The 23,216-nt window shown below is 31.7% G+C and overlaps 1 long non-coding RNA gene across 1 annotated transcript; it reads left to right on the plus strand.

Annotated features, from left to right (window-relative positions):
* Window positions 1–15,205: 15,205 nt before the first annotated feature.
* Window positions 15,206–16,983, plus strand: LOC144836285 (uncharacterized). Its single transcript, XR_013611164.1, has 3 exons — window positions 15,206–15,303; window positions 15,923–16,223; window positions 16,799–16,983. It is a non-coding gene; the product is annotated as an uncharacterized LOC144836285 (long non-coding RNA).
* Window positions 16,984–23,216: the final 6,233 nt, after the last annotated feature.

The following is a 23,216-nucleotide window of genomic DNA, read 5'->3' on the forward strand; positions in this document are numbered from 1 at the left end:
TATAATTGATCGATTTAACGTTCGGTCTGATAGATGGAGCAATTACCGTTCCCTTCGTTTTTGATCTAAGAAACTGTTAACTGATTTGTTGGCAGTACCTGGTGCATCATGGATATAACATGTTGTTCTCTCTCCTTCTTCATCTTCGTTACTTGAAAATGAATTAAAATCAAACCAGGATTCAAACCTGAAAAATAAGATAAAAGAAATTTATATCCACAGCAGCTTTGTTCTTATACAGGGAAATTGCTTGGAAAATTGTGGGCAGTGATTGACATGTTTGCCTTTCACACCTGCTCCGGTTCCGGAAAACAAAAATCATGTCGCACTGTGTTTTGTTTTCACGACGCGCCATGTGCCAATCTTTTTCCTTGATATGCGTGTAGCTGCATGACGCGTCATGAAAACGCTAATTGATGAATGAAGTCGCTAATGCTAATACGACAGACAATTTGTTGCGATCCTCAACTGGAGCAGGACCGGATCCAAATTGATAACAATTAATACTTACGTTTGTAGATTATCAAACACTTCTGGTAGTAAGAAGCTTAGCATAGACCACAACTCAGACAGGTTGTTTTGAAGTGGGGTACCAGTAAGTAGAAGTCTGTTGGCAGATTGGTACGTCTTCAGTTCTCTAAAATAAACATAGTTGAATACAAAAAAATTTATCTTACCACCTTATTATTTAAATAGCTTGTATAAAGTTGGAGGCAAATTTGCACTGCTATAAATTCATTATAAACATGTTAGGATATTTCTATAAACATGATGGTGTGTTCCAAACAGTGAAAGTGGTAGGTAAGACTAGGTTATGAACAGACTTAAGTTGGTATGTGAAATATAAGCTGGGTAGAATCAATTTAGGTTAGGCTCAACTTCACTCAGCACAAATACTTCTTTACATATGACACTCTGTGTGTAAATCGTATGGCAGATTATTGATCACGCTGTAATAAAATGTAGTAATTATTTATTTAACTTACCCAATCAATGTCATATATAGTGACTGTGTCAGCTGTTGTCAAGTTGATGCCTAACCCACCAGCTCTTGTTGAAAGCAGAAAGATGAAATAATCAGGATCATTGCTAAAATTACTAATCTGGGAAAGAAAACAATCTTACAATATTTTGTAATCATTGAAAAACAAATTAACATGATTCATGGCTGCTATTATTATGAAAAAACAAAACAAAACAAAACATGGTCTGTGGCCTGCTACAAGTCCAACTGATATTATTGTATTAAAAAAGATAGTCATCACTTGGACGTGTAAAAATTAAGACAAACACATTTTCCAACTGAATTAAGTTTTCTCTTTACTCTGACGTATTCTGAAATATTTACATATTGTCTATCAGTAAAAACATTCTTGCACTCATTCTTAAAAAAAACCACAGAAACGTAATAATACAGCATACATGCAGTAGGCCTAGTGGCTGCTAAAATCTGAATGAATGAAATGTCTATATCAACTGGCCATTAATTGTGCATTCACTATAATTTACATTTACAAATTGGCAAAAACATTTTTCCTTACTCTGTATCTACGAGTGCTTACCTGTCAACAGCCATCTAGACGACAGTAGTTCTGTCTCTGTACATGGAGGTATATGTAGGTCTACATGGTCGTGGTGGAGGTATTTAATAACTCCATTGTTTGTGTGTAGCAGCTGTAATCTTCACGTATGTCACGCACTGTCATCCTGCTGTGAGAAGATGAAGACAATTCTGATCAGACATTGAGGTCACCTACGTTAATTAGGCCTAGGCCTAGTAGTAGACTACTAAACTAGGCTAGTTAAAAGTAGAATTCACACTTCCCTCCTCCGACTCTCCAGAGTTGTTTGTGGGCTAGGCCTAGCTAGGGGAGAAAAGAGTGTGGTAGGCCTACACCCTGCTGGCTGGCTGGCTGTGTGTGATGAATCTGTGTGATAATTGTCACGTTAGTTAGGTGCCAGGCAGGCACCAGTAGGCCTAGCGTAATACCAAAACAGAAAAACAGCTTACCTAAGTTTTGTGGCTCTGAAGAACAGGCTAGGCCTACACCTTTTATATTATTCATAAACGCCGCGCTGTGTGAATTGATACCACCAAACCATTTCCACCTGCTCTACTCGTTTTAAATAAAAAAAACCAAAGAGCGCCTTCAACGGACAATGAGACAGTTTTTGAAAAATAATTTATTTTACCAATTTAATTTTTCATCACTATTTCGATATCAAAATATAACTCAATTCGTTTATTTTTTTCCTACCCAGCATTTAAATACAATACAACAACAATTGTTTTGTAATATTGCCGGCGCAGTGACGATGCGATAATGCTGAGTCATCATGATGACGGTAAAGATGCCATGTTTTAGCATAAAAAACACTATCAAATATGTAAAAGGTATAAGATGATAAATGCCGACTGGACAAAGAAAGACAATGGAAGAATATGAGATTTTTTTAAGGTTTGCATGAAGAAATCAAATGTTTTTATAAAGTTTTGCAGTAACTGTAAACCACGCGTATATATACCGTTGTTCTGAAATGAATGATTGTTAAGTTTCTCGACGTTTCAATCAAATAAAATTATACTTTGATCGACCTCAGGAGAATCAGAAAACACTACTCCTCGCTCCTAAGGACGATTATAATATCTATGGATGGGACGATCAAAGCATAATACTGATCGAAACTCACGTCAGTTTTTTTCAGAACTAATATAGGCCTACGTGCACGGTGTATACCGCACACTTTATAATATTCACAAATCATCAATTCCTGACATCATCCCTGACTACCTTATATTCCACACGCACCAATGCATTATGGGAAGGTCCAAATTCATTGATCAACGCGCACGTCACGTCAACAAACTACAAACACGATTCAACCGGAATTGCCTTCAAATTACTCGTGTCAATTGCATACAAATTACAAGTAATTCCGCTATTGTGTTGCTGTTTATGAAATGTTTTATAGGTGGTGTTTTGTAATTTTGTCACCAAATACATTTTATTTAAAAAGTCTATTATTGATATTATACAATATTTAAATCGAGGATCATGTGTGTTTTCTTATAGTTATATTCACTATGCGCGAGTTTATGGTAAAATCCTATACTGTGCGCGTGTACAACCAACATGGGTAGTAGCGCACAGTGGTAAGCTTCTCACTGATTTTAATCGTATCCTATTCATTATCACTGTGCGCGAGTACAACCAACATGGGTAGTAGCGCACAGTGGTAAGCTTCTCACTGATTTTAATCGTATCCTATTCATTATCACTGTGCGCGAGTACAACCAAGATGGGTATAGTAGCGCACAGTGGTAAGCTTCTCACTGATTTTAATCGTATCCTATTCATTATCACTGTGCGCGAGTACAACCAAGATGGGTATAGTAGCGCACAGTGGTAAGCTTCTCACTGATTTTAATCGTATCCTATTCATTATCACTGTGCACGAGTACAACCAACATGGGTAGTAGCGCACAGTGGTAAGCTTCTCACTGATTTTAATCGTATCCTATTCATTATCACTGTGCACGTCGAGTACAACCAACATGGGTAGTAGCGCACAGTGGTAAGCTTCTCACTGATTTTAATCGTATCCTATTCATTATCACTGTGCGCGAGTACAACCAAGATGGGTATAGTAGCGCACATTGGTAAGCGTCGCACTGATTTTAATCGTATCCTATTCATTATCACTGTGCGCGTGTACAACCAACATGGGTAGTAGTAGCGCACAGTGGTAAGCTTCTCACTGATTATAATTGTATCCTAATCATTATCACTGTGCGCGAGTACAACCAACATGGATAGTAGTAGCGCACAGTGGTAAGCTTCTCACTGATTATAATTGTATCCTAATCATTATCACTGTGCGCGAGTACAACCAACATGGGTAGTAGTAGCGCACAGTGGTAAGCTTCTCACTGATTTTAATCGTATCCATATTCATTATCACTGTGCGCGAGTACAACCAACATGGGTAGTAGTAGCGCACAGTGGTAAGCAATTCTCACTGATTATAATTGTATCCTAATCATTATCACTGTGCGCGAGTACAACCAAAATGCAATGACCATCGCATGATCCTCAGCAGTTACAGGACTAATGTTTTGCTTCCAGAAAATATTGATAAATAGAATACCGTTATGATTATTGCACATTGATTCTTATAGATAAACAAATACATCGGGAAAACAATTAAGTTGAGAAATGTTTTATATCTATTATAAACAAGATGGCTATATAAGTATTGTGCTTATCTTCCTTATGTTATGAGACCTCTATGCGTGATGTAACAATAATCTGAAGATCTGATCTTGCAATTTGTTTCATTTTTCTTTTTAATATTAGTTTTATTTCCATTCACCAGAAAGACAACATCTGCCAGTTTGGGTTTATAAGAAAAGAGATCGGAAAAGAGATCGTTTTGATAACTTCCTGATAGCGTGCTGGTAACAAGAACCCATTGTGACTGTCACGAACTCCTTTTAAGTATGTTTCCGAGCGGGTGAAAATACTTTAGGAACTCCCTTGTGACATAAAAGTATACACACAAAATCCACAAAGTTGTAAAATAACTCAAAATAAAGCTTTAATTTCAATCAACTTCAACTTTCAATAATCCAGTTAGCACTTTAACACAATAACTTTACAATACCCAACAAACTAACTAGTTTTACATCCCTTTATATGGCAAGCCTCAGCTGTCTGAAGTATTCAAAATATTATATTATTATATCATTTTTTATTATATTATATATTGTATTGTAATGAATTATACGTTTTGCATTATATTACTTGGTTTTAGCATTATATTATATCTATTTCTAATATATTATGTGAAAAATGTAACAAATTACTGACTTTTTGTATTATATTATTCGGTTTTGGCATTATATTATGAACATTTACTATTATATTATTAATAAAATACATTATATTATAATATAATTGTATTATATTAAACCCATTTACCTTACTTTATAACATACAACATTATTATATTATACGGATTCGTTAGTTATATTATTATTTTGTATGATGTTTATTATACGTCACGGCTCATTTCAGTTCTTCTAACTCTTTCTCTCCCTCCCCCTGTTCACTAGCAATCAGCGGCAGAATCTGAATTGTGTGACTGTTGAAGAATAACTATACTACGTACTACTAGGCCTAGCCTAGGCCTACTAGGGGATCTAGCCTAGACGTAGCTAGTTAGACAAGTGACCAAGGACCACCGGACAGCTACAACTAATACTACAATACAATAATACTACTAATGCAATAACTACTACTGCTAATACTTAGGCCTAGCTAGTAGAGTACTAGGTAGGTTAGCTACTACTAGGCTCTAGGGGGGTTAGGGCGTATGTATGATGTTAACTACTAGGCCTAGGCCTACTAGTACTAGCCTAGGCTAGGCCTAGACTTAAGTTGTAGTAGGCTAGGGCCGGGCCTGCTGCCTTAGGCTAGGCTAGGCTACTACTACTACTACTACTAGGCAGCCAGCCCATGATGGTTACGAGTAAGCCAAAATTTTGGATATAAGTAAACCAAAATTTGGGTACGAGCGAGTTGGCATGGGTACGGGTTGACCTGTATCCTTCTTTCTAGCTAATCGTACTAGGCCTAGGCCTCAAGTAAGTCTACGCTACCCAGTCCGGCTACAATATGGTCTATTTTGTTTTATAGCTTTATTGATAGCTGGGTTCAAATCTGGGTTGGGACGGCTTTTTCTCATTCTAAAACAGAGTTCCTTATCATAATAAAATAATATATGAATTTATTTGTAATAGTACCTAGGCCCTAATTGCCATTGCATTTATTATTATTAATTATATATTATACGGTTACCCCTTAATTATACTATAGTATAATTTCCTTGTTATATTTTACAATATTTTCTTTATAATTCTACAATTTTGTCTTTCACAGCACAAATTTATCATACTGTATTTGTCCAAGCTACTCCAGCTACATGGTATTGCCTTGAGGCTAAACTACACGGTATACTTGCACTACCATCATTCCTGGCTCGTCAACCTGGACCACATAAGCACAGTTTCAGTTTCAGTTTATTTACCATTTCAATTTCTGAACATAAGAGATGAACAACTTATATGGATGGATAACCATAAGAGCGAAGCTCGTTTACCGGTCACCCGTTAGTGCAGTGACATTACGGACAACATAAAGACAGGACAAAGGTGCAATACATAACAAGACATGTGAACACTTGTGTTTGCAACCCCTTGGATAAAATAATATATTTATATAAAGGAGAAAGATAGATATTATAATATTTCTTTTTTATCATACAATACATAGTACCTATTGGTATTATATCTAAAAATACAAATGCGGCTAACACAGATAGTTCAATATATACAGTACTCTCTTATAAATAGATGTATCTCTCCAATCTACCTAATCTAATAATAGTACTATTAGCATACTACTATACACTTTGTAGACAAGAAGTAAGTTGTATACACCTAGAGGACTTATGGTAGTACAGTCGAACGCCCTCTCACTGGCCCGGTCAACATAATCTATACCTAGATTATTACAGTAATTAAAGTACATTATTACAGAGATTTTTTTTTTTTTTTGCAGAAATCAAAGTTATGTGTATAGAAAGCAGTACTCGTATTAAAAACTAAGCAGGTTGTACTCTTGAACGCAAACTGGCAGGATATTTTGAATATTTTTTATTGTTGAAATGAATGGAATCCTAACTTCTTTGCAACAACTGGAGACGAAGACATATTATGACCCTTTTATTTAAATTTATTTGAATAGACCTTCATGTAAATTCATTAAAGGCTATATGTTTGTTTTATATTTTAATATGTGATAGTAGAAAATCATTGTGTATAATGAGGACTAAGAATCTGATATTCACTTGCATTCTCATCTTTTAAAAATTTTATTTATAATGCTGGTAATGAGTTTAAAATTTAATTATATTGACTAGTTTTGATAATCATTATTTCTTTTGTGTAATATAGTTCATATATTATGTATTGAATAAATTGGTAAGGCCCTATACTGTTATTATTTAAGGAAAGTTTATATACACTTATTTTATGCCTACTTAGTATTAATTGTTTATATAAATATTTTGTCTAATTGCCTTGATTTTTTGTATAGGCCAATGGCATCAATGTTTTTCTCAACGCAAATTAGCCTAATAATGCCACATTTAAACACATGATTCATTGATTTCTGATATTCTGTACTTGAGTATGCATTACTAAAATAACCAAGTAGTTAATATATTTCATTTGTAATGTATGTATAAACATTAAGTTTTTTTTCACATTTTTAAATTTAAAAATTATTACAATACCTACCTTTCTGATATTGTTACTATTGTATAATATATTTTGAGGCAGCAATAAAAAAAAATTAAAACAATTAATTTGACTTATACTGTACTATGTTAGTTCAGGATATGAAATGTGTGTGGGCATCTGGTGTGTTGGAGGTTGGTGGTGTGAGGTGTATATTTGTCACTTTAAGACCTAAATTAGATGTTTTCTGAAGAAAAGAAGTAAGAGGATACGCTTTCAAACAATTCCAAGAAGATTCACACAAAAATAATTACTTTCCAATAAAATAGTATAACAGTGTATATTACAGTACATTGAATAAACTCGAGCGGAAAAATAACGCACATAAAAAAACGCTCATATTCTTGTCGAAAAGTGCCCTCTATAGTTTTCTATTAATTTATTAATAATTATTATTAATTAATGAGTAATATGAACATATTTTTAACATTCAATGCTGGAAACTGGTTCTACTCCTAACAAAGTTTCATACCTCCAAATTTCATCAACGTATTCAAAGCACTTCAATATTAAATATCACATTTAACATAAAAAATTCGGGTTTTGGATAGAATTTTGCTTAAAAACATATACAAAAAACATCGATAAAAAATACTTTTCGTATTCAAAAACAGATGATACTTGGTATAAATGTTCACTATAGGTTGCTCTATTCACAGAAACAAAATTGCATTCATGAACGTTTTTTGTTGGTTGTTTTTTCAAAATAGTTATTAGCTTGAAAAAAATGAGTTGGAATTGTATAGTCTTTCATAAGTGTACATTTTGTAAAAACGTAAATTTAAAAAATCAGTGATATGGCTTGATAGTTATTTTTTTTTTGCAATATGGATGGAGCAACCTATATTGAACATTTATACCAAGTATCAAATGTTTTTGAATACGAAAAGTATTTTTTATCGATGTTTTTTGTATATGTTTTTAAGCAAAATTCTATCAAAACCTGGATTTGTAATGTTAAATGATATTTATTTAAGTGCTTTGAATACGTTGATGAAATTTGGAGGTATGAAACTTTGTTAGGAGTAGAACCAGTTTCCAGCATTGAATGTTAAAAATATGTTCATATTACTCATTAATTAATAATAATTATTAATAAATTAATAGAAAACTAGAGAGGGCACCTTTCGACAAGAAAATGAATGTTTTTTTATGTGCGTTATTTTTCCGCTCGAGTTTATTCAATGTACTGTAATATACACTGTTATACTATTTTATTGGAAAGTAATTATTTTTGTGTGAATCTTCTTGGAGTTGTTTGAAAGCGTATCCTTTTACTTCTTTTCTTCAGAAAACATCTAATTTAGGTTTTAAAGTGATAAATATACACCTCACACCAGATTCTGCCCACACACACTTCATCTCCTGAACTAACATAGTACAGTATAAGTCAAAATAATTGTTTGTTAAAATTTTTTTTTATTGAAAACAATCTGCCTCAAAAAATATCATACAATAGTAACAATATCAGAAAGGTAGGTATTGTAATAATGTTTAAATTTAAAAATGTGAAAAAAAAATGAATGTTTATACATACATTACAAATGAAATATATTAACTACTAGGTTATTTTAGTAATGCATACACAAGTACAGAATATCAGAAATCAATGAATCATGTGTCTAAATGTGGCATTATTAGGCTAATTTGCTTTGAGAAAAACATTGATGCCATTGGCCTATACAAAAAATCAAGGCAATTAGACAAAATATTTATATAAACAATTATACTAGTATTGGTAGGCATAAAATAAGTGTATATAAACTTTCCTTAAATAATAACAGTACAGGGCCTTACCAATTTATTTAATACATAATATATGAACTATATTACACAAAAGAAATGTAAATGAATTTATAAGGACATAATTATTATCAAAACTAGTCAATATAATTAAATTTTAAACTCATTACCAGCATTATAAATAAAATTTTAAAAAGATGAGAATGCAAGTGAATATCAGATTCTTAGTCCTCATTATAAACAATAATTTTCTACTATTAGTATCACATATTAAAATATAAAACAATCATGTAGCCTTTAATGAATTTACATGGAGGTCTATTCAAATAAATTTAAATAAAAGGGTCATAATATGTCTTCGTCTCCAGTTCGTAGAAAATGAAGTTAGGATTCCATTCATTTCAACAATAAAAAATATTTAAAATATCCTGCCAGTTTGCGTTCAAGAGTACAACCTGCTTAGTTTTTAATACGAGTACTGCTTTCTATACACATAACTTTGATTTCTGCAACAAAAAAAAAATCTCTGTAATAATTTACTTTAATTACTGCAATAATCTAGGTATAGATTATGTTGACCGGGCCAGTGAGAGGGCGTTCGACTGTACTACCATAAGTCCTCTAGGTGTATACAACTTACTTCTTGTCTACAAAGTGTATAGTAGTATGCTAATAGTACTATTATTAGATTAGGTAGTTGGGAGTAGATTGGAGAGATACATCTATTTATAAGAGAGTACTGTATATATGGAACTATCTGTGTTAGTTGCCTTTGTATTTTTAGTTATACTGTAATACCAATAGGTACTGTGTATTGGGATGCAATTCAACAGTTATGAATAAAAATAGTCCTATGTACTCTGTATGTTGGAGGAAATAAGCATAAGAGCAAGTCTTGACCACAGGGTGTAAGTCAGTCACTATTTTGAATCAGTAGTATGACTTCTTAGGATTTAATTAATTTTAAAATTATCATTGTATGATCGAAAAGAAATATTATAATATCTAACTTTCTCCTTTATATAAATATATTATTTTATCCAAGGGGTTGCAAACACAAGTGTTCACATGTATTGCACCTTTGTCCTGTCTTGATGTTGTCCGTAATGTTACTGCACTAACGGGTGACCGGTAAACGAGCTTCGCTCTTACGGTTATCCATCCATATAAGTTGTTCATCTCTTATGTTCAGAAATTGAAATGGTAAATAAACTGAAACTGAAACTGTGCTTATGTGGTCCAGGTTGACGAGCCAGGAATAATGGTAGTGCCAGTATACCGTGTAGTTTAGCCTCAAGGCAATACCATGTAGCTGGAGTAGCTTGGACAAATACAGTAGAAATTTATGAGACTTGGTGTGTGATGATTCAGTATGATAAATTTGTGCTGTGAAAGACAAAATTGTAGAATTATGAAGAAAATATTGTAAAATATAACAAGGAAATTATACTATAGTATAATTAAGGGGTAACCGTATAATATATAATAAATAATAATAAATGCAATGGCAATTACTTATATTATGTATACATTACAATATTACAAATAAATTCATATATTATTTTATTATGATAAGGAAATCTGTTTTTGAATGAGAAAAAGCCATCCCAACCCAGATTTCAACCCAGCTATCAATAAAGCTATAAAACAAAATAAACCATATTGTAGCCGGACTGGGTAGCGTAGACTTACTTGAGGCCTAGGCCTAGTACAATTAGCTAGAAGGATACAGGTCAACCCGTACCCATGCCAACTCGCTCGTACCCAAATTTTGGTTTACTTATCCAAAATTTTGGCTTACTCGTACCCATCATGGGCTGACTGCCTAGTAGTAGTAGTAGTAGCCTAGCCTAAGGCAGCAGGCCCGGCCCTAGCCTACTACAACTTAAGTCTAGGCCTAGCCTAGTACGGATGCCGCCTAGTACTAGTAGGCCTAGGCCTAGTAGTTAACATCATACATACGCCCTAGAGCCTAGTAGTAGCTACCTAGTACTCTACTAGCTAGGCCTAGGTAGTAGCAGTATTAGTTATTGTAGTAGTATTATTGTATTGTAGTATTAGTTGTAGCTGTCCGGTGGTCCTTGGTCACTTGTCTAACTAGCTACGTCTAGGCTAGATCCCCTAGTAGGCCTAGGCCTAGTACGTAGTAAAGATAATTAGTTATTCTTCAACAGTCACACAATTCAGATTCTGCCGCTGATTGTTAGTGAGCAGGGGGAGGGAGAGAAAGAGTTAGAAGAACTGAAATAAGTCGTGACGTATAATAAACATCATACAAAATAATAATATAACTAACGAATCAGTATAATATAATAATGTTGTATGTTATAAAGTAAGGTAAATGCGTTTAATATAATACAATTATATTATAATATAATGTATTTTATTAATAATATAATAGTAAATGTTCATAATATAATGCCAAAACTGAATAATATAATACAAAAAGTCAATAATTTGTTACATTTTTCACATAATATATTAGAAATAGATATAATATAATGCTAAAACCAAGTAATATAATGCAAAACGTATAATTCATTACAATACAATATATAATATAATAAAAAAATGATATAATAATATAATATTTTGAATACTTCAGACAGCTGAGGCTTGCCATACCTTTATATACAAGATGTTCCTATATCCTTCTAGATCATTCTTTATACTTCTTCTATTGGATTACAGTTTCTATTAATAGCATACTGGAATGTTCCTGATTGTTGTTATATTAATTATACATGGTTTCTTAAATCTAAACACACTCTTATTCTAGAATTCATGTAGATTACTATTAGATGAGTGGAAATAGATGAAAAATAGGCGTTGAGTCAAACAAATTGCAACAGTTTGTTTTTTTGCTGAAACATGCTTAACTATATGTAGATATTATCATATCCAAAATCTACCCTGATCTGCCCATTATAAATTACATAATTTGCATAAAATCAAAATGGCTGCCATTTGACAACTTTCATCCCAATTATCTCTTAAACCATAAAGAAATTGGTATAAGAATGTATTAAACACGAATATAAACATGACCCCAAAGATTCAGAATAATGTATTTGATTTGTCTTTGGGGTCAAGGTCAAAGGTCATTCCAGTAGGTCATCTAAAATATGCTAATATCTCTTAATCCAATAGGTATTTTGAATAAGAATGCACAAGTACAAATATAAACATGACCCTTAAGATTCAGAATAGCACATTTGATTTTTCATCTTACCCTGGGGTCACTGGGTCAAAGGTCACAATATAAAAACATTCAAATTATCCTTTAAATCAATTTGCATAGTAGTCTTACAACTACTAAAAACATAGCAAATACAGTACAGACATTGCAGCAGATTGATGTCTGCACACTGCGCCCACACCCCTCCCACCCTTAAACATTTTAAAAAGCTTGAATATTATAACTACTAAATTTACATAAGATCAGTAGGTCATTTACTTTATACCATACAGTATATCTTATTCTGATAATACATTACTTTTACATTTAGGCTTACCTACTTTAGTAGGCCTACGAAGCTTACATTTCTGAAACATTGGTCACAAACATTTCTAAATAATTCTTGGGTGGGACTCGATCGTCAATGGACTTATTTTAAAGATGTTTTTGCCATACTCTGGACCAATTTTCTTAAAGTATACTTTAGTAAGTATCACAATGAATTACCGTCTTACTGTATTCATTACATTCTGGAATAAAAGTATTGATAAATACTGTTACTTAATCCTAATATATACTGATACTTTAAATTCAATTCAAAGCAACATTTATTTTCTCCTTTCATATACAAAATTGATTTCAATGAACAATATATATTTAAACAAAATTTCGAAAGAAGAAGCTATTAGTCCAGACAGATAAGACTTTGAGAAGATGAAGCTTAGAAAAAAGATGAGATGAATGAGACAGGGGTGGGGCGCCAGATATAACCCTGATGGCCTTTTTTTTAAAGAGTTTGAAGTTTTTTAATATTGGAAGGATAAGAGTTGCACCAGACAATATTGCAATATACAGGATAAGTGAGCAGTAAAGAATACGAAGAATGTTAGGGGGTAAAAAAGAAGAAAGTCTAGTGATGATGCCTAGACTTTTGGAAATTTTATTCGTAACAAAATTGATGTGATTTTTCCATGAAAGTCGACTGTCTAGATGAACTCCTAAAAATGTAGCAGATTGGACTGACAGAATATCATGATTGTTAATAGAAATGTTATAGTTTGCAGTATCAATGTTTTTAATTTTCTGAGGGGTCCCAAACAGGATGAAGTTACATTTTTTGTGGTTAAGAGAAAGTTTGTTCGCTGAAAAGTATTGAGACATGAGGGTCAGATTGGTATTAATAGTAACAGTAACACTTTAAAATGTTTACACTAAAGGTATTTAAATAATATATGAATACAAATTGCACTTTTATTTCTATTAAATACATTCTTGTTCAAAATACCTGATGTTTTGAGAGATAATTAGCATATTTTATATGGCATACAGTAATTAGATGACATTTGACCCCATATACAAATCCATTGCATTTATTCTGAATATTTAGGGTCATATTTATTTTAAATACATTCTTGTTAATAATACCTGATGTTTTGAGAGTTATTTTCAAATTTTATATAGTGTAATTAGATAACCTTTTAAACCTTGAACCCTAATACAACTCAATTACATTATTCTAAACCTTTAGGGTCATGTTTATATTTGTACTATAGTTATACATTCTTATTCAAAATATTTAATGGATAGATTATAGAGATAATTAGCATATTTTAGAGGCCATACTGGAATGACCTTATCCCTAAAGACAAATCAAATACATTATTTTGAATCTTTAGGATCACATTTATATTTGTACTTGTAAAATCATTGACCTAGTAATCTCTGGGTGGGAGGGGTGTGGGCGCAGTGTGCAGACATCAATCTGCTGCAATGTCTGTACTGTATATGCTATGTTTTTAGTAGTAGTAAGACTACTATGCAAATTGATTTAAAGGATAATTTGAATGCTTTTATATTGTGACCTTTGACCCAATGACCCCAGGGTAAGATGAAAAACCAAATGTGCTATTCTGAATCTTAAGGGTCATGTTTATATTTGTACTTGTACATTCTTATTCAAAATACCTAATGGATTAAGAGATAATTAGCATATTTTAGATGTCATACTGGAATGACCTTTGACCTTGACCCCCAAAGACAATTCAAATATATTATTCTGAATCTTTGGGGTCATGTTTATATTTGTGTTCAATACATTCTTATACCAAATTCTTTATGGTTTAAGAGATAATTGGGATCAAAGTTGTAAAATGGCAGCCATTTTGATTTTATGCAAATTAGGTAATTTATAGTGGGCAGATCAGGGTAGATTTTGGATATGATAATATCTACATATAGTTGAGCATGTTTCAGCAAAAAAACAAACTGTTGCAATTTGTTTGACTGAAAAGTCTATTTCCACTCATCTATATATGTAATGGTAATTTATTACAGTGACGTATAACGAGAAGAAACATGATCGTGATATTAAAGTTGACCTCAAAGTATGGCAAGCCTCAGCTGTCTGAAGTATTTAAAATATTATATTATTATATCATTTTTTTATTATATTATATATTGTATTGTAATGAAATATACGTTTTGCATTATATAACTTAGTTTTAGCATTATATTATATCTATTTCTAATATATTATGTGAAAAATGTAACAAATTATTGACTATTTGTATTATATTATTCGGTTTTGGCATTATATTATGAACATTTACTATTATATTATTAATAAAATACATTATATTATAATATAATTGTATTATATATTAGACGCATTTACCTTACTTTATAACATACAACATTATTATATTATACGGATTCGTTAGTTATATTATTATTTTGTATGATGTTTATTATACGTCACGACTTATTTCAGTTCTTCTAACTCTTTCTCTCCCTCCCCCTGTTCACTAGCAATCAGCGGCAGAATCTGAATTGTGTGACTGTTAAAGAATAACTAATTATCTTTACTACGTACTAGGCCTAGGCCTAGGCCTACTAGGGGATCTAGCCTAGACGTAGCTAGTTAGACAAGTGACCAAGGACCACCGGACAGCTACAACTAATACTACAATACAATAATACTACTACAATAACTACTACTGCTACTACCTAGGCCTAGCTAGTAGAGTACTAGGTATCTAATACTAGGCCTAGGCTCTAGGGCGTATGTATGATGTTAACTACTAGGCCTAGGCCTACTAGTACTAGGCTAGGCCTAGACTTAAGTTGTAGTAGGCTAGGGCCGGGCCTGCTGCCTTAGGCTAGGCTATTGCTATTCTTTACTCCATGCTACTACTACTAGGCAGTCAGCCCACGATGGGTACGAGTAAGCCAAAATTTTGGATAAGTAAACCAAAATTTGGGTACGAGCGAGTTGGCATGGGTACGGGTTGACCTGTATCCTTCTAACTAATCGTACTAGGCCTAGGCCTCAAGTAAGTCTACGCTACCCAGTCCGGCTACAATATGGTTTATTTTGTTTTATAGCTTTATTGATAGCTGGGTTCAAATCTGGGTTGGGATGGCTTTTTCTCATTCTAAAACAGATTTCCTTATCATAATAAAATAATATATGAATTTATTTGTAATATTGTAATGTATACATAATATAAGTAATTGCCATTGCATTTATTATTATTAATTATATATTATACGGTTATTCCTTAATTATACTATAGTATAATTTCCTTGTTATATTTTACAATATTTTCTTCATAATTCTACAATTTTGTCTTTCACAGCACAAATTTATCATACTGAATCATCACACACCAAGTCTCATAAATGTCTACTGTATTTGTCCAAGCTACTCCAGCTACATGGTATTGCCTTGAGGCTAAACTACACGGTATACTGGCACTACCATCATTCCTGGCTCGTCAACCTGGACCACATAAGCACAGTTTCAGTTTATTTACCATTTCAATTTCTGAACATAAGAGATGAACAACTTATATGGATGGATAACCGTAAGAGCGAAGCTCGTTTACCGGTCACCCGTTAGTGCAGTGACATTACAGACAACATAAAGACAGGACAAAGGTGCAATACATAACAAGACATGTGAACACTTGTGTTTGCAACCCCTTGGATAAAATAATATATTTATATAAAGGAAAAAGTTAGATATTATAATATTTCTTTTCGATCATACAATGATAATTTTAAAATTATTTCTTAAGAAGTCATACTACTGATTCAAAATAGTGACTTACACCCTGTGGTCAAGGCTTTATTTTCTCTTATGCTTATTTCCTCCAACATACAGAGTACATAGGACTTTTTTATTTATAACTGTTGAATTGCATCCCAATACATAGTACCTATTGGTATTATATCTAAAAATACAAAGGCGGCTAACACAGATAGTTCCATATACAGTACTCTCTTATAAATAGATGTATCTCTCCAATCTACTCCCAACTACCTAATCTAATAATAGTACTATTAGCATACTACTATACACTTTGTAGACAAGAAGTAAGTTGTATACACCTAGAGGACTTATGGTAGTACAGTCGAACGCCCTCTCACTGGCCCGGTCAACATAATCTATACCTAGATTATTACAGTAATTAAAGTACATTATTACAGAGATTTTTTTTTTTTTTTTGCAGAAATCAAAGTTATGTGTATAGAAAGCAGTACTCGAATTAAAAACTAAGCAGGTTGTACTCTTGAACGCAAACTGGCAGGATATTTTGAATATTTGTTATTGTTGAAATGAATGGAATCCTAACTTCATTTTCTATGAACTGGAGACGAAGACATATTATGACCCTTTTATTTAAATTTATTTGAATAGACCTGGATGTAAATTCATTAAAGGCTACATGATTGTTTTTTTATTTAATATGTGATAGTAGAAAATGATTGTGTATAATGAGGACTAAGAATCTGATATTCACTTGCATTCTCATCTTTTTAAAATTTTATTTATAATGCTGGTAATGAGTTTAAAATTTAATTATATTGACTAGTTTTGATAATCATTATGTCCATATAATTTCATTTATATTTCTTTTGTGGAATATAGTTCATATATTATGTATTAAATAAATTGGTAAGGCCCTATACTGTTATTATTTAAGAAAAGTTTATATACACTTATTTTATGCCTACCAATATTAGTATAATTGTTTATATAAATATTTTGTCTAATTGCCTTGATTTTTTGTATAGGCCAATGGCATCAATGTTTTTCTCAAAGCAAATTAGCCTAATAATGCCACATTTAGAAACATGATTCATTGATTTCTGATATTCTGTACTTGTGTATGCATTACTAAAATAACCTAGTAGTTAATATATTTCATTTGTAATGTATGTATAAACATTCAGTTTTTTTTTCACATTTTTAAATTTAAACATTATTACAATACCTACCTTTCTGATAGTGTTACTATTGTATAATATTTTTTGAGGCAGATTGTTTTCAATAAAAAAAAATTTTAAACAATTATTTTGACTTATACTGTACTATGTTAGTTCAGGAGATGAAGTGTGTGTGGGCAGAATCTGGTGTGAGGTGTATATTTGTCACTTTAAGACCTAAATTAGATGTTTCTGAAGAAAAGAAGTAAAAGGATACGCTTTCAAACAACTTCAAGAAGATGCACACAAAAATAATTACTTTCCAATAAAATAGTATAACAGTGTATATTACAGTACATTGAATAAACTCGAGCGGAATAATAACGCACATAAAAAAATATTCATTTTCTTTTCGAAAAGTGCCCTCTCTAGTTTTCTATTAATTTATTAATAATTATTATTAATTAATGAGTAATATGAACATATTTTTTACATTTAAGGCTGGAAGCTGTATCTACTCCTAACAAAGTTTCATACCTCCAAATTTCATCAACGTATTCAAAGCACTTAAATAAATATCACATTTAACATTACAAATTCAGGTTTTGATAGAATTTTGCTTAAAAACATATACAAAAAACATCGATAAAAAATACTTTTCGTATTCAAAAACATTTGATACTTGGTATAAATGTTCAATATAGGTTGCTCCATCCATATTGCAAAAAAAAAATAACTATCAAGCCATATCACTGATTTTTTTAATTTACGTTTTTACAAAATGTACACTTATGAAAGACCATACAATTTCAACTCATTTTTTTCAACCTAATAACGATTTTGAAAAAACAACCAACGAAAAACGTTCATGAATGCAATTTTGTTTCTGTGAATAGAGCAACATATAGTGAACATTTATACCAAGTATCAAATGTTTTTGAATACGAAAAGTATTTTTTATCGATGTTTTTTGTATATGTTTTTAAGCAAAATTCTATCCAAAACCCGATTTTTTATGTTAAATGTGATATTTAATATTGAAGTGCTTTGAATACGTTGATGAAATTTGGAGGTATGACACTTTGTTAGGAGTAGAACCAGCTTCCAGCATTGAATGTTAAAAATATGTTCATATTACTCATTAATTAGTAATAATTATTAATAAATTAATAGAAAACTAGAGAGGGCACTTTTCAACAAGAAAATGAATGTTTTTTTATGTCCGTTATTTTTCCGCTCGAGTTTATTCAATGTAGGCCTACTGTAATATACACTGTTATACTATTTTATTGGAAAGTAATTATTTTTGTGTGAATCTTCTTGGAGTTGTTTGAAAGCGTATCCGCTTACTTCTTTTCTTCAGAAAACATCTAATTTAGGTCTTAAAGTGACAACTATACACCTCACACCACCAACTTCCAACACACTAGTTTCTGCCCACACACACTTTATTTCCTGAACTAACATAGTACAGTATAGGTCAAATTAAATGTTTTAATTTTTGTTTTATTGCTGCCTCAAAAAATATTATATAATAGTAACAATATCAGAAAGGTAGATAGGTATTAAAAATGTTAAACAAAATATGAATATATGTTTATACATACGTTATAAATAAAATATATTAACTACTATTTTAGTAATGCAAACACAAGTACAGAATATCAGAAATCAATGAATCATGTGTCTAAATGTGGCATTATTAGGCTAATTTGCGTTGAGAAAAACATTGATGCCATTGGCCTATACAAAAAATCAAGACAACTAGACAAAATATTTACATAAACAATTAATACTAAATATTGGTAGGCATTTAAATAATAGTGTATATAAACTTTTTTTAAATAATAACAGTATAGGGCCTTACCAATTTATTTAATACATAATATATGAAATATATTACACAAAAAAAATATAAATGAATTTATAAGGACATGATGATTATCAAAAATAGTCAATATAATTAAATTTTAAACTCATTACCAGCATTATAAATAATATTTTAAAAAGATGAGAATGCAAGTAAATATAAGATTCATAGTCCTCATTATACACAATCATTTTCTACTATCACATATTAAAATATAAAACAATCATGTAGCCTTTAATGACTTTACATGGAGGTCTATTCAAATAAATTTAAATAAAAGGGTCATAATATGTCTTAGTTAGTTAGGATTCAATTCATTTCAACAATAAAAAATATCCTGCCAGTTTGCGTTCAAGACCTGCAAAATGCTTAGTTTTTAATACGAGTACTGCTTTCTATACACATAACTTTGATTTCTGCAAAAAAAAAAAAAAAAATCTCTGTAATAATGTACTTTAATTACTGTAATAATCTAGGCATAGATTATGTTGACCGAGCCAGTGAGTGGGGGTTGGACTGTACTACCATAAGTCCTCTAGGTGTATACAACTTATTTCTTGTCTACAAAGTGTATAGTAGTATGCTAATAGTACTATTATTAGATTAGGTAGTTGGGAGTAGTTTGGAGAGATACATCTATTTATAAAAGAGTACTGTATATATGGAACTATCTGTGTTAGCCGCCTTTGTATTTTTAGATATAATACCAATAGGTACTATGTATTGGGATGCAATTCAACAGTTATGAATAAAAAAAGTCCTATGTACTCTGTATGTTGGAGGAAATAAGCATAAGAGAAAATAAAGCCTTGACCACAGGCTGTAAGTCACTATTTTGAATCAGTAGTATGACTTCTTAAGAAGTAATTTTAAAATTATCAATGTATGATCGAAAAGAAATATTATAATATCTAACTTTCTCCTTTATATAAATATATTATTTTATCCAAGGGGTTGCAAACACAAGTGTTCACATGTCTTGTTATGTATTGCACCTTTGTCCTGTCTTTATGTTGTCTGTAATGTCACTGCACTAACGGGTGACCGGTAAACGAGCTTCGCTCTTACGGTTATCCATCCATATAAGTTGTTCATCTCTTATGTTCAGAAATTGAAATGGTAAATAAACTGAAACTGTGCTTATATTGTCTAGGTTGACGAGCCAGGAATGATGGTAGTGCCAGTATACCGTGTAGTTTAGCCTCAAGGCAATACCATGTAGCTGGAGTAGCTTGGACAAGATTTATGAGACTTGGTGTGTGATGATTCAGTATGATAAATTTGTGCTGTGAAAGACAAAATTGTAGAATTATGAAGAAAATATTGTAAAATATAACAAGGAAATTATACTATAGTATAATTAAGGGGTAACCGTATAATATATAATTAATAATAATAAATGCTATGGCAATTACTTATATTATGTATACATTACAATATTACAAATAAATTCATATACCGGTATTATTTTATTATGATAAGGAAATCTGTTTTAGAATGAGAAAAAGCCGTCCCAACCCAGATTTGAACCCAGCTATTAATAAAGCTGTAAAACAAAATAGACCATATTGTAGCCGGACTGGGTAGCGTAGACTTACTTGAGGACTAGGCCTAGTACGATTAGCTAGAAGGATACAGGTCAACCTGTACCCGGGCCATGCCAACTCGCTTGTACCCAAATTTTGGTTTACTTATAAATCCAACATTTTGGCTTACTCGTACCCATCATGGGCTGGCTGCCTAGTAGTAGTAGTAGTAGCCTATAGCCTAAGGCAGCAGGCCCGGCCCTAGCCTACTACAACTTAAGTCTAGGCCTAGCCTAGTAGTTATCATACATACGCCCTAGAGCCTAGTAGTAGCTACCTAGTACTCTACTAGCTAGGCCTAGGTAGTAGCAGTAGTAGTTATTGTAGTAGTATTATTGTATTGTAGTATTAGTTGTAGCTGTCCGGTGGTCCTTGGTCACTTGTCTAACTAGCTACGTCTAGGCTAGATCCCCTAGTAGGCGTAGGCCTAGGCCTAGTACGTAGTAAAGATAATTAGTTATTCTTCAACAGTCACACAATTCAGATTCTGCCGCTGATTGCTAGTGAACAGGGGGAGGGAGAGAAAGAGTTAGAAGAACTGAAATAAGCCGTGACGTATAAATAACATCATACAAAATAATAATATAACTAACGAATCCGTATAATATAATAATGTTGTATGTTATAAAATAAGGTAAATGCGTTTAATATAATACAATTATATTATAATATAATGTATTTTATTCATAATATAATAGTAAATGTTCATGATATAATGCTAAAACCCAATAATATAATACAAAAAGTCAATAATTTGTTACATTTTTCACATAATATATTAGAAATAGATATAATATAATGCTAAAACCAAGTAATATAACGCAAAACCTATAATTCATTACAATACAATATATAATATAATAAAAAATGATATAATAATATAATATTTTGAATACTTCAGACAGCTGAGGCTTGCCATATCAAAGAGAGTGGCGCACTATGGCAAGCCTCAGCTGTCTGAAGTATTCAAAATATTATATTATTATATCATTTTTTTATTATATTATATATTGTATTGTAATGAATTATACGTTTTGCATTATATTACTTGGTTTTAGCATTATATTATATCTATTTCTAATATATTATGTGAAAAATGTAACAAATTATTGACTTTTTGTATTATATTATTCGGTTTTGGCATTATATTATGAACATTTACTATTATATTATTAATAAAATACATTATATTATAATATAATTGTATTATATTAAACGCATTTACCTTACTTTATAACATACAACATTATTATATTATACGGATTCGTTAGTTATATTATTATTTTGTATGATGTTTATTATACGTCACGACTTATTTCAGTTCTTCTAACTCTTTCTCTCCCTCCCCCTGCTCACTAACAATCAGCGGCAGAATCTGAATTGTGTGACTGTTGAAGAATAACTAATTATTTTTACTACGTACTAGGCCTAGGCCTACTAGGGGATCTAGCCTAGACGTAGCTAGTTAGACAAGTGACCAAGGACCACCGGACAGCTACAACTAATACTACAATACAATAATACTACTACAATAACTAATACTGCTACTACCTAGGCCTAGCTAGTAGAGTACTAGGTAGCTACTACTAGGCTCTAGGGCGTATGTATGATGTTAACTACTAGGCCTACTAGTACTAGGCTAGGCCTAGACTTAAGTTGTAGTAGGCTAGGGCCGGGCCTGCTGCCTTAGGCTAGGCTACTACTACTACTACTAGGCAGTCAGCCCATGATGGGTACGAGTAAGCCAAAATTTTGGATAAGTAAACCAAAATTTGGGTACGAGCGAGTTGGCATGGGTACGGGTTGACCTGTATCCTTCTAGCTAATTGTACTAGGCCTCAAGTAAGTCTACGCTACCCAGTCCGGCTACAATATGGTTTATTTTGTTTTATAGCTTTATTGATAGCTGGGTTCAAATCTGGGTTGGGATGGCTTTTTGTCATTCAAAAACAGATTTCCTTATCATAATAAAATAATATATGAATTTATTTGTAATATTGTAATGTATACATAATATAAGTAATTGCCATTGCATTTATTATTATTTATTATATATTATACGGTTACCCCTTAATTATACTATAGTATAATTTCCTTGTTATATTTTACAATATTTTCTTCATAATTCTACAATTTTGTCTTTCACAGCACAAATTTATCATACTGAATCATCACACACCAAGTCTCATAAATTTCTACTGTATTTGTCCAAGCTACTCCAGCTACATGGTATTGCCTTGAGGCTAAACTACACGGTATACTGGC

This window comes from Antedon bifida, chromosome 2 (genome assembly GCF_963402885.1).
Source record: "Antedon bifida chromosome 2, ecAntBifi1.1, whole genome shotgun sequence".
In the NCBI taxonomy this organism is placed as follows: domain Eukaryota; kingdom Metazoa; phylum Echinodermata; class Crinoidea; order Comatulida; family Antedonidae; genus Antedon; species Antedon bifida.